Source organism: Leptonychotes weddellii, chromosome 9 (assembly GCF_054177405.1).
Source record: "Leptonychotes weddellii isolate Sample4059 chromosome 9, ASM5417740v2, whole genome shotgun sequence".
Lineage (NCBI taxonomy): Eukaryota > Metazoa > Chordata > Mammalia > Carnivora > Phocidae > Leptonychotes > Leptonychotes weddellii.
The window spans coordinates 72,350,928-72,368,070 of NC_138377.1; the positions used below are offsets into that span (position 1 = coordinate 72,350,928).

A 17,143-nucleotide genomic window follows, 5' to 3' on the forward strand; every position below is an offset into this window, starting at 1 on the left:
TTGGTGATAAACTTCGCAGGGCTGGCAAACCCACTAACCCTTTTGACTTAGATACAGAAACCTATGACCCAGGTGGATGGGTAATACTTGCTCACCCAGCAACTCCTGACATGAGGGTATCTTCTTTTTGCAAGGAGTACATCAAGGTCCATAAGCAAAGAACTCTAGATTGCATAAACTCAATGGTCTTCCTCCTGTCGGCCCCATGTCCCTAGGATAAAGTAGAGAAGGGGGACTTCTTTGGTCCTTTCTGATCTCAGCTGCGGACGCCTCTGATGTCTTTTCCTGGCATTTATTCCTGCTCTTCCATCTGTGTCTATCACTGCATTTTTGCATGCCAGTTTAATGACTCCATTGTTCCTGCAAGAACACTTAGCCACTTTTCTCAATTACTTCTCTTGTATTGGAGAAAAAGAAAAAGCTCAACCTAATCTGGGCTTAGGCAATAAACACATTTTAGCACTGCAAATAAATTATCTAAATGTGTTGGGAGATATTCCGCTTTCTTGCTAAATGCTAACAATTGTACCATATGGAAATGAAATGTGCACGGCCAGGGAAGTTAGGAAAATAATGCCAGAGGACAGGGTGACAGAGGGAGGGTAGTGGTGCTTACCATGCACAAGGCTGTGGCTCTGTGCAATACCTGCTATGCTATGCCTTCAATGTGGACTTTCGGATACAGGAGATACTTCGGCCAGCCTTGTGCAAACCCCTGGCTTCAAGATTGATGAGAAGAAGTAAGAGCCTGCCTGACCCTGAGTCCTAATGATGAAGTCATCAGACTTATAATCTAAACTGCACTAATAAACCTGAGCTTCAGATCCATCCACCATGGTAAAACAGGAATGACTCTCCTTCCTCTTCTCCTCTTCCCCTGCTCCTCCCTAGAGCTGTTCCTCCCATGACCTACTCTGTTCACGCCACGGGTTGCTGGGAGGATCAGGAGCCAATGCTGATGACAATGATCACAGCACTGGCTGCCATTTGTGGTGTATGTTCCATGTATTAGACTCTAACATGTCCACCTCCATCCTCAAATAACCTAAGGACAGGAGCAGTGCTATCCAAATTTACCCAGGAGGAGAGTGAATGTGAGCACAGTGAAGGAACTACCAAAGAAATAAAGCTAGCAGTGGTGGGCATCTCTGAAGGCCATGCCCTCACTGAGCTACTGTGTGTCATTGAATCTGTAAAACACAGTGTAGACGTTTGGTATTGGTTACAGTTCTCAGAGCACTTTGCAACCATAACACTGCAACTGTAAATTCTTCTTGGTGTCCTAGGAAATATGTGAGCCAGGATGTTTAGAAAAAGACACCTGACAGGTTATAAGGGTAGCACTTCACAGGATAGGCTTTTGACAGGATCTATGAATTCCTTCCTTTAGCTCACTTCCAAATTCACCGTGGGAGGTAAATAAAAAAAAGGAAATGCTGAATAACGATTGTTAATTCTCCTCTGTTAACACTTTGTGTCTCAGTCTCTCTGATCGCAAGTATTTTGGATCACATAGTAATACATAACCTTTATATATAGGACTTAAAAATGTCCACATTTAAACTTCCATACAACTTGTCAACTACTATGTCAGTTTTACAAATGAGAAAATTAATCTGTTCAAGAAGGAATAAGTTGTATCCCAAGTCTGTTTGAGTATTTCCCAATTAGAAAAATCTCCCATAATTTGGGTAGCTTATATGTCCCAGTTTGCCTGGTTGTTCTAGCATAATTAACTCTCAAATTCATTCTCATAATTCACTAGTTTGAAGAATAAATTATATAGTCAACCTACCCAAAAGCATGGAATTAAATGCAGAATTTCACTTGCAACTAATAGATCTTGATAACACGTTGAAATATACCTTGGGCCATCAGGGACACAACTGTGCCTGTGCTGCACAAAGGTAATTCCCTAAGCAAGGCATATATTCGGGGCATCAGTAATTATTTTTTTAGCTCTCTCTACCTATATAACTGAAAGCCCCTCTTTGGGTCAATCATGCAATGTTTGTTTCCCAGCCAAGCTGCACATTAGAATCACCTGGTGAGCCTTTTATATTTTTTAAAGATTTATTTGTTTATTTGAGAGAGAAAGAGACGGGGGGGAGGGGCAGAGGGAGAGAGTCCTAAGTAGACTCCACACTGAGCGCAGAGCCCAACGCAGGGCTCAATCTTGCGACTCTGAGATCAGGACTGAGCCAAAACCAAGAGCCAGACGCTTAACTGACTGCACCACCCAGGCACCCCCCTGGTGAGCCTTTTAAAATCAGGGCTGCCTCAGTTCCATCCAGGACCAATGCAGCTAGGATTTCAGGGGTAGGGCCTGGGAAACAGCGTTTCTTAAAAGCTCTCCAGACAGACTTTTGGCAGTGCAGCCAGAAGTGATGATTGGCAACATGTGAACAAGCACAAGTTGATCCTGATGAAGTATATGGGTGCTATGGGGAAGGCACCACAAAGGGAAGATCTGAGTTGGGGAGTGTGCAGTGTTGCCAAGGAGTGGAAAAGAAAGATATTTGTGGCTACCTTTTCTATTTTATGAAACTCTTATGTGTTTATCTCAATTTAATGGAGTGTGGTATTGTTAAAAAAGTGATTTGTTTTGTTGAACAGATAACTGAGTCTAGTCTCCAACTCCAGTACTTGTCTCTCTGTAACTTTATTTAGATCTGTTGCACCTTCTTGCTTATTGTGTGTCTATGTTTTGTGGAGTTACAATGGGGACAGGATTATTCAGAAGGAATTGTGTATGAAAATAAAACTTGTAACTGTTAACATCATGTCTTCTAAGGGATGAAACTTTTGTCTTATTTTACTTATTTCAGAAAATGCTCACTGAGAAAGGAGAGGAGAAGTGCCCCACCGTACAGAGAAAGACATGGGGAACACAGAGAAGTGAGGGGCTGAGCCATGGATCATGCAGTGAGGAATCCCAAACCTCGAATTAGCAGTCAAAATTTTAAACCATTAATTTAATGCTCTGTGAAAATTTAAGTACTGTGAAAGGAAGTTTCACTATTTTCCCAATCCATGAGAGTATTTTTGAAGTAGAATATTATTAGACCTGTTTTATGGTTATTTATTACAATAAATGTTTATTTTTCTTTGAAATGTACTAAATCATATCTTAATCTCTTTGCTATAATTTTTCCATGGAAAGAAAATAACATTTCAGTTGATGTAATTTCAGTATGCTGGTTGCTGAGTCTCCTGTTTCAGGGCCAGTTCAGAACCTGTGCCTGGGGGTACAGGAAGCCAGGCCAGAGACTTGTTCCTTCCTGGTGCAGGTCACTACCGTGTAGAATTGCTAAATTCTTCACTGACAACTCAACTCCAAGTAACTCACATTCTTTCCTTTAGTTTTTTTTTTTTCTGTGTAAATAATATTTAGTCCATCCTAGGATTCTATTCTAAGAGGTAACTTCTCAGCATTTCCTCAAGCTGTAACCCTCTCCAAACTTTAATCTTGAGTCTAATTCTTCAGTCTTTCCTCCCTATTCCCTGATGATTTGCCCTTATTTCCTCTGGGGAAGAGGGACACGTAGAAATGAGCAAAGAGCTTTCAATACTACATGCCCAAGAGGTGCTTTACCCCAAATCTTAACCCACTGCACCAGCCATTGTGGGTACAGGAGAAGGGAGGAAGGCACATGTTCCTACAGGCAAGAACTTTTGCTAGTCTTCAGTCAGCTATGTTAAGAGTAGAGGAGAGAGGGGTGCCTGAGTGGCTCAGTCAGTTAAATATCCTACTCTTGATTTTGGCTCAGGTCATGAACTCAGGGTTGTGGGATTGAGCCCCGTGCTGGGCTCAGCGCTGAGCGTGGAGTCTGCTTAAGATTCTCTCTCTTTCTCTGCCCCTCCCCCCCAAAAAAAGAGTAGAGGAAAGAGGTGGGGAATAAGACTCCTGCCATACTTCTTTCATGCATTGATTATTCAGGAACAGGTAGAGTGGTAAGTTCAGGGCCATTCCTTGGACCCAGGGTCTGGTGTCTCAGCCTGTGTAAAATAATAATATATAATATTATTTGAAGTAGAAGTAGGAAAATAATCCCCTGAATTTAGTTCCTTCAGGCTGGTGGACCAGCAGAAGTAAAAATTAAATCCAAAGATGGTCCTTAATAGCCAAAGCCCCTGCTCATGTTTCCCTGTAGGAGTCTTTAGTGGTCTCAGGTTGCTGAGCAGAAGAGGTGATTTCCTCTTAGATGTCCATCACAAAGGTCTGGCCAAGTAAATGGAAATAAGTCCCCCAACTGCTTGATAGCAAATCTAAGTCACTGAAAGTCCCAAATAGTATGAGAGAATTGGGAAAACTAGTCAAGGTGCTGATGTCCTCATGAAATTAAACTTAATCTAAAAAATGACTTGACATAGAAAAAGGCTGGCTAAAAAATGATAAAAAGGAGTAGGGTGGGGATTGGAGAAGAAGGCTGAAAAGGAAAGTAATTGTAAAGTTTGCTATGAAATGCTTCTTGGATCTGTCTGATAAATCCAGATGGGCTTCCTAAGGAGGAAGACTAGACAAGTACTTCTGAGCTACATTTCAAATTATAAGAAAGAGTCTTAAGTGAACAAGAAATGAAAGACTCTAAACCCAAGAGTAACTGAGCAAGGGTGCACAAGTGAAAGAGAGGGAAGCTATTAGCATACTAGATTTAATTTGATGGAGAATTGTCACTCTTCATGTGTGTGCCCATCTCCTTTAAAAGCCTCTCAAGAACTGGGGACTGTCCACCTTTATGCTCTACACATAACAGAAACTTAATAAATGGCTGTTTAATAAAGAAATACATGAATAAATGAATGGACGAGGGTATGAATGAAGTCATGAGTGGAGGTGCTCACTATAAGTGGCATTGCTAGCAGCCTTGGCTCTGAGTTTAGGACTTTTGTTGGTGACCTCTCATCTTCCTTTGTCCAATCATATAGCTCATGGTGACATTTCAGAGCATTGTGCTACCAGCAAATGATGCTTGCTTTTGGTCTTTTGAAGGAAGACTGCAGTTAACAGTTATATTGACTTTAAATTTAGCAGCATTGGGCAAGAATAGAAATGTTCTAATCCTGTCTTCTCCTACGGAATGTGAATTGTGGTCGGAGTAATATGTTTTTGACTCCTGTGATTTAGATCAAATTTCATAAGCCAGACAGGGCGTAGGGAGCCAGGCTGCAGCAGCCACTCTCCCTGGTAAACAGTGTCACACCTCCTCTGGACAGCCTAGAGCACCATGTGTGCCCTGGCATTAGAGACACCTCGCCAGGGCTTGTCTGTTCTCCCTGCCTTACTTCTCTGCCCAGTGTTCATGTGGCACTTGGCTTCCAATTCTTAGAACTGGGCAATGCAATGATGTGCAGGTGTGAGAGGTACACACACGTGTACCTAGAGAAGGCTGCCCCAGAAAAACACACCAGGGCCTGGATGCAACTCAGAGTTTTAGTTTTCCACTTCTCATAAGAAAAAGGTCACTCATTACAAAAATTCTACTGGGGAAGCCTGAGTTGGCCTAGCAGGGCAATGCCATCTGATGGGCCATTCTATCTCTGTACAGCAGACCCAGGAAGATGTCAGAAGGTCATGTGTGTAGACAGAAGCCAGCAGGAAAGTCTGCCTTCCTTCATAGGCCACTAAGGAAATAGTTCCCCAGGTGTCTGCTGGATTTAACACTGTCATCTCTCTTCCACCGTATGGGCTAAGCACCTTTGTTTCAAAACAGATGGGTCATTTCACACATTGTGCTTCAGCCACTGTCTCTTAAACATGCTTACTGCCATAGAATTCTAAATGCAGTCAGGGAGTAAAGAGTTTTTATCTTCAGAGGAAAATAGTGTGGAGTTTTCAGTCTTCCAGAGGACTTGCCTACAATTTTACCTCCCCTCTCACCTTGATAACATTAACAATTTAAAGGTATGATACCTGGCTAGGTAAATGCCTTTTGGGAATAGGAATTAGGATATACACCTAGGAAGGTGGATTTCAGAAGAGAGGAGAAGAGAATGAAAATGAGAGGTTTAAGAGGGTGCAAAAATAAAATTTGACTGATGTATATCAATTTTGCTGAGTTGCGATCACGTATTTTAAGGAATTCTATATAATCAGATAGGAATTCTTCACTAATCTCCTTTTTATTTACCCATATGTAATAATCCATATTAGGGAAGAAATAACCTCTACTTCCTAGGTCACAGATACTCAGCCCCTGAAAATATTAAGGTCTTATCAAAGTTCAGCTCAAGTTCAGCAAGGGAATAAAGATCCATGGTATACTTAATGGTAGCTAAACTTAGTGAGTCTTAAATTGCCTGGCCAAACATTCTCTTCTTGCCTCTGTTATCATTAGTAAATGTGTACTGAGAATATTCTTCAGATGTTCAGATTAATTTGGACTGTAAGCAAGTTAATGCATGGACTCTATAGACAATCTTTAAAAGTAGCAACAATATCATATGTTAGTTTTCTCTTTATGTATCTACTCCTTGAACCTTCTGATTTCTTATTATATTAGGTCCATCCTTTATTAATTACCTCTCATTGGTAAGATCTCTTAGTATGTAAATGTAAAAAATATTAGTTTTAACTAACTGGATGAGCGTTTTAAAACTCTCATAATTGATCATAAGTACTGAATTTTCCTTCTATTTTTTTTCTTTGAGTTTCTTCTCCTTACTGAATGCTTTACCTCTTACCAGGTGGATTTTTTTTTATTCTTAATTTTTTTTTTAATATTCTGTGAGGCTTATTTTCTAATGCTTTCTAAAGTCTACCTCTCATATTGGTAAACTACAGTTCTTGAGATACATGATATCTGCTAATAAATTTTTGTTTCACTGTTCAATGAAAATATTGTACTTGCTTTGATCAAAAACTATCCCCAGATTTGAGCTATCAGAAAGGAATTTGTTTACTCCACAATTAAACATTTGGTTTACACTATCAGCAAAATATTCTGTGATTAGTTACACCTGTGAAAAAATAACATAGCCCTTTTGCACAGGCCTTCAGAATTTTAACATCTCACACCATCAGTCAGGCTCTTAAATGTAAATCTGTGACGATAGGACACATTGACTTCTGGGCTAATGTTAATTGGGGTGATATAAAAGCCCTACAACCCAAACAGAATCTTATTTTCTCTGTTAGTAAGAACAAACAGTCAAAATCCTTCCATAGAAGGGTGTGTCATTAATGGAAGCATTTCAGATGTCTGTATGAGAGAGTCAGGAGATTCCCTCTGGATTACCCTGCATTACCCCACATACTGGAACTGGACTTCATATTGTGAGGAAATGTGGTTTGGGTCAAGCGTAGGAGTTACCCTTGGAATCAAATCTAAGTGCTCCAGAAACTGGGGTCTATAAGTCTGATTTAATAGAATCTATAATCATCCCAATGTGGCAGATATAATAACACTCCTAGAAAAACACATTATTAGAGTTATTTAATTTACAGGCAAGTCTGGGGTTCCCAGCAGTTAGGAGATACTCGAGGTGAGAGACATTATTGCCTGAGGCCACTCTAGTTTCCTCATGATGTATAAAATCATCACAGCTTCATCATCATTTAAAAACAGGTTTAGGGACATAAATATGTATATATATGTATATGTATGTATATATATGTAAATATGTGTATGTGTATATATGTGTGTATATATAGGTATATGTGTGTGTGTGCGTACATATCTATCTATCTATCTATCTATCTATCTATCTATCTATCTATCATGCAGGTATCCACTAAAGAAAAACAGACCGAGGCCAATGAAATTAATCCATCATCATCCTGCTGGCTGGCTCAACCTCCTACAGAAGCTGAGGCTCTTTTCCTCAGCTGGCTTGCCAGTGGGCTTGAGCCTCAGGAGATCTATGATTACCATGATTCATTGATCATGCAGAAGCCAAACTGGCTCCTTCTTTGTCCTGAGGCTTCATCTCAGGACCTTGGCCTCTCTTCTCTCTTAGCAAAGAGAAAAGGGCAGCAATAAATCTGAGGAACCAGATAAAAACACCAAGCTATAACCACCCTTTTAATATTACCATCAAAATTGAACAAAAACTCATTAAGAGTTTCAGTATTTGAACTAAGGATTTGAAAAAAAAAAAAATTGGCAGGAAAAGGCACATGAGCAAAGCAGAATATTTCCAGAGGATGTAGAGCTTATTTTAATGAGACCTCAATGATCTTCAGGAAATTTAATGGGAAACTTCATTCTAGCTGGTTTAAATTAGCTATGTTTTGAGAAGTTTCTTAAAACTGGGAATTAATAAACAGAAAAATAAAATCTGCTCAAATCTTTGGAACTTATGCAATTCTTTATCTAGCTGTAAGAAAACAATTATTGGGAATAATATGTATCAGAATTTGGGGAATCTTTTTGTCTTGCCATGTTCCCTTTTCAAGCATCCTGCTTATCCCCAGAGGAGCCTGGCCAGCTTTTCATTTGTGGACATGAACAAGTTTTGTATCTAGCTTACTATATGTGAAGCATAAGTAGTCCCTATTCTCTCAGGAGATTATGAGAGAGAGAGACATATACTGAAATAAAGGAGTGAAAAAAGAAGTGTGAATATGAGTGGGGGTCAAAGCAGAGGTGAGAAGAAAGGCTCTAGGTGGTTTTGCCTAAAACCAACTTGCTGAATGATCACCTTTCCAAATGACTATTTCACCCAATTTCCTTTTAACTATTTAATTGTAGCTAGTCAGTTTTTTTTTACCTTCCTTACATTTGAAGAATGCTGCTCTGGTTTCTGCTGCCAGATACCTACTATAACGAAATATTGAGGGTGAAGAGAGGTGGAAATTGAGGGGTATATAAAGACATATTCAAAAAGTATCAAGTTTTGAATATGAATAATTTGTACTAAAATTTTCATTATTTGTACATATTAAAAGAAGAATGTATTCATCAAAGTTTTCGTATTTAAGAACACAGTTTCCAGAAATATATTCTTATGGAGTATATCATGGGTATACTTGTGAAATAAATACTGGTTCAGGGGAAACATGACACAAACTAGGCCAATCAGAATTCTTCCCTGGGAACAATATACAGATATTGAAAGTCAGCAGCCCTGGGCTATGGAGTTCAGAAAACAGATATTTGGGACTGACAAAAGCGACCTTTGTTCTCTGTCTACAGACTTAAAGCTGGATAGGAATAGGCAGAAATGGAGGAGGTATTGCCTTAGTCCATTCAGGCTGCTATAACAGAATACCAGAGACTAGGTGGATTGTTTATAAGAAAATTATTTCTCACAAAACTTATTTCTCACAGCTTTGGGGGCTGGGAAGTGCACGATCAAGGTGCCAGCAGATTCAGTGTCTGATGAGAGCCCACCTGCTTCCTGGTTCATCGACAGCCATCTTTTCACAGTTCTCACATGGTCAAAGGGATGACAAAATTATCTTGGGCCTCTGTTATTGGGCACTAATCCCATTCATGAGGGCTCTGCCCTTGTGATCTAATCACCTCCCAAAGGCCCCTCCTTCAAATGCCCTCACATTGGGGATTAGGTCTCAACATATGGATTTTGGGGGGATATAAACATTCAGCCCATAGAAGATATGGAGAGAAAGATGGTCCTGAGGGGATAGATATGAAACCCTAGTCCAAGTAGGTAGCCTTTTCTTCGATCCCTTGAGTTGACAAGAACTGTGAAGAGTCTGAGGTTTTATATTCTTGCAAGCTAAAAATTTGGCCTGCTAGTTTAATGGATGCCAAGTAGAAGACATGAAACTTTTGGTTCAGAGACAAAGGATTTTTACTACTCACAGCCTTAATAGTAGCCGGAGTATCAGCATTTCCTTGTGCCTATCCCTCAAGTCCCAGTCCTCACAGAGTAATGTAAAGAGGACCCACTGACACCTATACACACTGTGAGTTGCATTACAAAAGAAACCCTGAGCTTAGGGAACTCAGATCCTTTATAATGGGCAGTAATACTGCTTTCCCTTTATTCCAGCATGAGACACCAGCTGTTCACTATATACAAACATTCTTGAAGAGGTCCCCCATAAAGGCAACCATTATTTCTGCTTACAAGACATGCAGACACCTGAGAGAACTATGAGAATTATCTCCAACCAGAGCTACCTGTGTACCTTTTTCAGTTCCATGAGTTAATACATTTCCCTTAAGCTAGCTACAGTCTGTTTATGTCACTTCAATCAAGAATCCTAACTAACATACAGTTTGGCAATAGGGGGTCCCTATTTGGGGTGGTCCCCCTCATTCTATTATGAAATCCGAATAATGTAATTTTATTGTGGAAGATTTTGTAAGTATAAAAGTATAAGAAAATCAATCCCTTTTAAATTATGTGTGGGAGATTAGCTGGATCTAAATTTGGGATCTGTCTTCATTTTGTAGCAGCTGACTAGACTCCTTTTCTTTTTTTTCATTAAGTGACAAAACAAAGCACATATTTTAGGTTATACAAAATATTTTAAAAGGTATCAACTGTTCTCAGTTAACTGAGGATCTTTGTAGACAGAAAATTATTAAACTGTAATGGTTTCAGCTAGGATCCTCTGCCCTCACCTTCTAATTGACCTTACTTCTTTTTTATGAGTTACTACTCATAAGACCTTGCTCCAGGTTAATTGCTAACTAATACCATTAATATATCATCTGTATAATGATTTAAGACAAAGATCCTGCTAGAGAAAGTACTTAATTGTAATATGAAATTCTATAAGAATGTAAAGCCTTTAGGAAGGAATCAAAAGAAGCACTAATGGTAGAACTTGAGGCATCATAAGAGATGTCAGGTAGCTGGTTAAGGATTAGGAAAAACTGATAAGTGGCATCCAAAACATGCCATTTCAGGTGCTGGTTTTAAGGCCACCAGAAATGGTTTACCCCCTAGGGGAAAGAGGTCCTACTACTTCTGTTCCTGGTGACTAGACTATGGACTCTTTAAGTCTCTTTAACAGAGTGTCTGACACATAGAAAATACTCAATAAGCATGGTTTAATGAGCGGAAATAGGCCTCTACAGGCAAGCATACTAGAATAAAGTGGTGGTCAACTCATCAAGATCACGTGCTCACTCATCCAACTTCTTAGGAAGTTGAACAAATCCACATGGGCAACAACTCACAAATAATCAAAATAATCATGCTTGAACTGATGTTTATGCAAGTTACCATCTAAGGGAAAACTTTGGCTAAATAATTTACTTAAGGAAGATTTTCTCATTCTCAATAGGATTTCCTAGTAACAAACGAAAGTCCTTTTCCCTTCATTTATGTGAAAATGTACACATATTTTATTTGCAGGAGGGGGAGAAGATGGGGGCAGTGGAGAGGACATCCAACCACCTCTGTGGCTTATCCCCTCTAAAGGCAGCTGTTTTCTCCATCAGCAGCTGGTGGCAGACTTCTCCATATCCATTTGCCATGGAAGGGCGAGCAGCTGGAATGTCAAACCCAGATTTAGTCTGAGAAAATAAACTCCCATCCAAGGACAGATGTGAGGTTTCTAGTCCTTAACTGCCCTGGAAACATTTCACCCTGCGTTTGCCTTGTGTTTAGAAATGTGGAAGAATGTATATGTCAAATTTTGCTTGTTGTAGGCATTCCCCCCCAACACCTCACAAAGTCTAGGTCAAAAAGAGCAAGCTATGTGTAAATTCAGGGTTATTCTATAAAGTCATGGGGGTAATTCATAAAAAGATTGATTTTATTTATACTGTGGATAAGAGTCAGGTTTCTCATTGTTGGAAAAGGAAATTACAATTACAAAAGGGGGTGAGGATGGAATGAGCCCTGTGGTATTGGATTGAAACTGGGGGTATCAATATGAACTCATAATTTTACATATAGAAATAGATACACATATATATATACAGGTATAAATGTATATATAATTTTTTCTAGCTATTTCTGATGAGAGATCCTAGCAGCAAAAGAAATTAAAAATACACACACACATACACACACACCTCTAATGCTCATATTTTGGTTTCTAAATATCATTCTTCACTGAAAGAAACAGAGTCCTTGAAGAAATGTTTGATTCCAGGCTTGTGGCATGGAAAGTGCAACATGGGCCTGGAACATTGTATTGTGTTTAAAAAAAGAACAAGTCTTCAAAGAATGCTGGAGAAATGTCAGGAGGACCTAGGATCCAGGTTGCAGGGGCTCCCACTGGCCAAACATGAGACAACTGGAGAGTTGTCATATAATAATAAGAGAGTGAGAGACCAAGAGCAGAGAAGGGAGAGAGAAAAAAATTAAAGCAAATGTGGCAAAATTTTAACATTTGGGAAATTTGCCTGAAGGGTATATGTGAATTATTGGTATTATTTTTGAAATTCTTCTATAAGCCTATAATTATTTCAAAAGAAAAAGTTAAAAGTAAATACATGCAAAAACAGTTGTAGGGAGAGATAAATAAAAGAAGATCAGCAAAATACTGAAAATTATTGAAGTTTAATATTAGTTCCTGGGAAGTCATTGTACTATTTTCTCTAGTGGTATATGTGACTGAATCCTTTCTATAACAAAAAGTGGGGAAAAAAAATAAAAGAACACCTATGTGATTTTAGTTTAAGAATACACCTCCTATTTGTAGCCTCAGGGCATCATGAAATTCAGGTCCTTGTGCATGACCCATGGCAGTAACATCAGCCTGCTTTCTCTTCTCTGTCTTGAGTCTTCCTATCCACTGTAGTCCACCCTACTCACTACCAGTCAGAGGAGTTGTCTTTCTGAAATATATCTTTTAACATTTTATCCATGCTCTAGCTCACAAATCTTTTACTCACTTCCCATGCCAAGAGAAAACTCTGAGCTTTCATTTCTAAGGTCTCAAGGTCCTTTATAATTAGGACTTGACCTATTTTCACAACCTTATCTTCCAATTGCTGACATGAATAGTCTTCATTAAACACTGTTTTCCTTGTCCTGTCCCAAGGGCTCTTTGGATATCTTTACCTCTATGCTTGGCAGGTCCGAAAACATGCCCATAATCCTCTTTCTTTGTTTTGTTTTAAATCTTTACTATCCATTAGGATGACTGATAGGGATGACAGGGTTAGGGGTTGTTTCAAAAGGATGGGTTATGACCATTCCCTGTGAGAACTAGCTATTTCTTTTGTGGGATTCTACCCTGGGATTGGGCTCTTTAAGTCTACTGGAGTTCCAGGTAAGGAGTGGGCTAGGTTTGCTGAAAGTTGTTTTTATTTTCTCATCACCAATTTTTTAAGAATCTAAGTCATGTCTTGTTCTATAGTGAGTCTGCAGGGAGGTTTCACTAACTCCAAAACACCCTATCTACTCTTCCCCTATTGCCTTCATCTTCACTCAACATTTGTCTGGTACTCCCAACTCTCTTCCGAGACTGTTAGACATATTATTTCATTGGTTAGATTGGACACAGTTAGCTTGTAAATTTGGGGAGGGCACCCTCTGTCTTCCCCCTATCTGACATCCTGTGATACATTTTTTCTACCTTTCATAATGATCTAAATGAGAGAAGTTTATGATTGACACAAAAACTACTATGACAGTGATTTTCATACATCTCAGAGCAAATTCTTGTACAAACAGGTGTCCAAATACTTACTGATGATCTGCAGAAACCATATCATTTATACATAAATGTTCCAATCACATTGCCCTACTTCAAGAAAATGTGGAGACCGTGAAAGCAATTAAATAAAGGGACACAGAAAAAACCCTAAATGAAGGCTCACTTACTCGTCTCTCTTCACATTTTTGACAACTTCTAAATGCTTGAACATCATGCTCAGGGTCTCAACACTTTCTTTCTATGCTAATTCCAAGCACCTTTATATTTCAATTATGATCAAACCACTTTCAAAGGACGTGGATTCTATAACTAGGTTTTACTTTTTTTATTATTTTATTTTTATTTTATTCTTTTTTACCAGGAGAGAGCACAAACACAGTCCCCCACTACCACAAATTATGCAGTCGAGTTTCCCACATTTGGGCAAATCGCAGGGGTCAGCACATCCGCAGTGCAATGGACAAGCCTCACCATGGGAAAACCATCTGCTTGATTATGGTGTCTCCCCTGCCAGGTAAGTATTATAACTAGGTTTTAATAACCCTAACCTCCTTCACCTCCCACTCCATGATACATTTTGTAGGTAAGCTTACCCAATTGCCAACTGGCCAATCCCTTTACAAACTTATCCTATCACCCCTGGTGCTATCATCTTTCAACAGCTTCCTGGAAGTCTTTTAAACTCCAACAATCATTTGTTTGGGATCCTTAGGGAGCACTTCTCATAAGAATAGGTGGCCTTTCTTGGTCCACTTTGACCTCTGATGCTACATCATCTTAGAAGGCCCTAGTAATAATAACCAGCACTCATATATGCTTACCACATGCATGACCCTATTCTAAATGCTTTGTCTGAACTAATGCATTGAAGTCCAATTTAATTTTTCAGTCTTTCATTTGACTAGCCTCTGAGATAAACCTCCTCAGAAATATTTCGGGCAGTCCCACAACACTCATCTGCCAGAAATTTTAGCACAAGCTAGAACTGGAAATATAAATGAGCCAAGTCCGTGGTTTGGTAAGGCAGCCGTTGGCGATTAAAAAAAGAAAAAAATTAAAGAAATGCTATTTCTATTATAAAAACAATATTTTCTAAAGTTCCAAAGAGAAAAACAATTATGACACTCCCAACATATTTTGGTGGTTGGAAAGTAGAAAATGGCTTTTAAAAAATGGGCAAAATACATCTTTCAACCATATTACCAGTGGCTTTAAATGGAAAGAATGACAGGCCAACCTGGGTACAGGCTAGCATTTCATCTCAAAACCTTTTTCAGTTCTGTGGTCTCAAAACAGCTCCAGAAGAAGCATCCGCAGAACATGGTTCTAATACTAAATAAATACTACACATTTTACAGTTTCAGATTTAGGGCCCAGGAAACACAAGATTAAGCAATGGCAGAAGTCTTGCCTGCTGGGAGCTCTAGCTAGAGCATGTCGGTCCTTAGTTCCTAGTGTCCACCACTAAAAGATGTGATTGACAGTATCCAGAGGCATCTTTGAACTGCTTTCTTGTGGCCTTTCCAGTTTTTTATGTTTCTCAATCAGTGAGACCTTTGGCTTCATTTTCTCCCTTGACTTCTAAGACCCCACATCGTCCTGGGTCTTCCTCCTTTCTAACAGCTTCCAGCCTGTATCTACTTGCTCCACTACTTCCATATCCCTAAGAGTTGGGTTTGAGGACTCTATTTTGTTAACATACATACAAGTTCCAGGCAAGTATGGAAACTTTCATTCATAATTTCTACTATTCCTGCTATGCAGATGACTTTCAAATCATCATTCCAACCACAGATTCTCTCATGAACTTTAGTCCTAAATGTCTAACAGAAGTTAGACCTTTTCTCTTGGATTTTATGCCACCACTCTAAATCATGATTAACAGTGGGTGCCATTTCTTTTGTCATGAACCAAGAATTATGCTAAGCACTTTATTTCTCCTCTCATTACTGCTTTTATTTTATTAATGGATGTTTTGGCTACAAATTCATACTTACTTTTGAAGGTTACACAGAAAAAATATGAACGTTTCCTTCAAATTGATTTACTTTTCCCACACATTACTTTTGACATTAAAAATTCTTTATACACTTTCATTGGTCATAGAAACCCAAAATGAATATTAACTCATTTGCCTCTCATCAGTAGTATGTATTCTCTGAGCCCTGGTGACATTCCAGCTGTTGATGTCTCTCAGAGAGGGTGGGTTTTGAAAGATGTCAAATGTAAAGAAGTTTCTCCCCCAGAAATATGGAAGCACAGGAAGCGGCATGTGGGAAACTGGATCTTTCTAGAGGTAGGGGCTATGGTACTAAGGCAAAATGAGAAGATTTTTACATTTCTGGGTTCTCCAAAAATCATTAGGATGGCATGGTCCTGGCTGGGAGTGCTTATCTCCTTGAAGGTGTTAGCAGAGCCTGAAGCCTCTCCAGGTGTCTACTAATCATGACATAAAATTCTCTCCTATTACTTAGGGGACTTACTCACTCTGGCGAGCTGTCTACTTCCTGCAGGTGGCCAGTTGTGTCTGTTGTGTCTGTTGCAGGCTCCTCCACAGAGGCAGGGAGCTGGTCTCAACTGCTAGTTCCTGCTATCTCTCACCTAGACACAAGTACCCAGGCAAACCCCTCCCCAGCTCCATTCAATATGCTGTGTTTCTCCATTTTCCCTTCCATCCAACAAGGAACTCTCAGCCTTGTTTATCAAAACTGTTTCCTGACCAGTCTTCTTATCCTCAGCCTCCTCTCTGTTCTAAATCATTTCATGTGCCAGAGACAGATTAATCTCCTTCCTTCATTCCAGTTCACATCCCCAAAGTCTTTGGAGGCTCCCCAGTAAGATAAAGCACAAATTCTTAGGCTGGCTCTAACCCTATCTCTTTACATTTAAAAATCCTTATTATCTCACCTTTATTTCAGCCACACCAGTGAACTCATTGCTCCTAGATATGCATATCTACTTCAGGTGCTATTTATGAAAACATCTATTTTGTCCTGCCATACTGAATTCTGTTAAGTCGGTGATGCCCTTGGACTTCACACCCCATGGAATGAAGCTGAAACTCAGTTATTCCACAAACCTTTAGGATAACCATCTTTGCACAATCATGTTGGGCCTCCTGACTCTGCTCTAGGAAGAGATGAAAGCTATTTAAATTGCTCTGCACACTTCCTCTTTGTTGTTGTAACTGGTCTGTCCTAAGGTCAAACTTACATAATCTATAGCATCAAATTCCCAAAGCTGTACACATCACAAGTAAGGAAACAATCATTTTCTTCAGACTTGACATTCTGCCACCAGGACTCAGAGATGGTTAAACAGTTGGTGACCTTTATTCGGGTGTTAAAAGTTCTCATTTACACTTGTGTTTTTAGACAGTTTATATGTCCTTTTGATGTAGACCCAGTGGCACTGGATATGCTTCTAGCCATGGGCTATTTCTATTCTCTGTGCCTGCTTCCAGAGCTGCTAGGCACATAGACACAGAGTCAGCCTCATTCCAAATCCTGGCTGTTCAACACAGGCCTCATCACTGCTATTGTTTTCCCTAAATGGCCTTCCATCCAAATATGTTTCCAGAAGCAGTTATTCTCCTTAAATTGCAAAGTA

The 17,143-nt window shown here is 39.4% G+C and overlaps 1 long non-coding RNA gene and 1 other non-coding gene across 3 annotated transcripts in view; both read right to left on the bottom strand.

The window, feature by feature from the left end:
* LOC145723486 (uncharacterized) overlaps nucleotides 1–17,143 on the bottom strand; it is a 330,232-nt gene that overhangs the window by 37,706 nt on the left and 275,383 nt on the right. The gene's annotated exons all lie outside the window — the stretch shown is intronic.
* LOC115944082 (U1 spliceosomal RNA) lies at nucleotides 13,893–14,056 on the bottom strand. Its single transcript, XR_004078659.1, has one exon. It is a non-coding gene; the product is annotated as a U1 spliceosomal RNA (small nuclear RNA).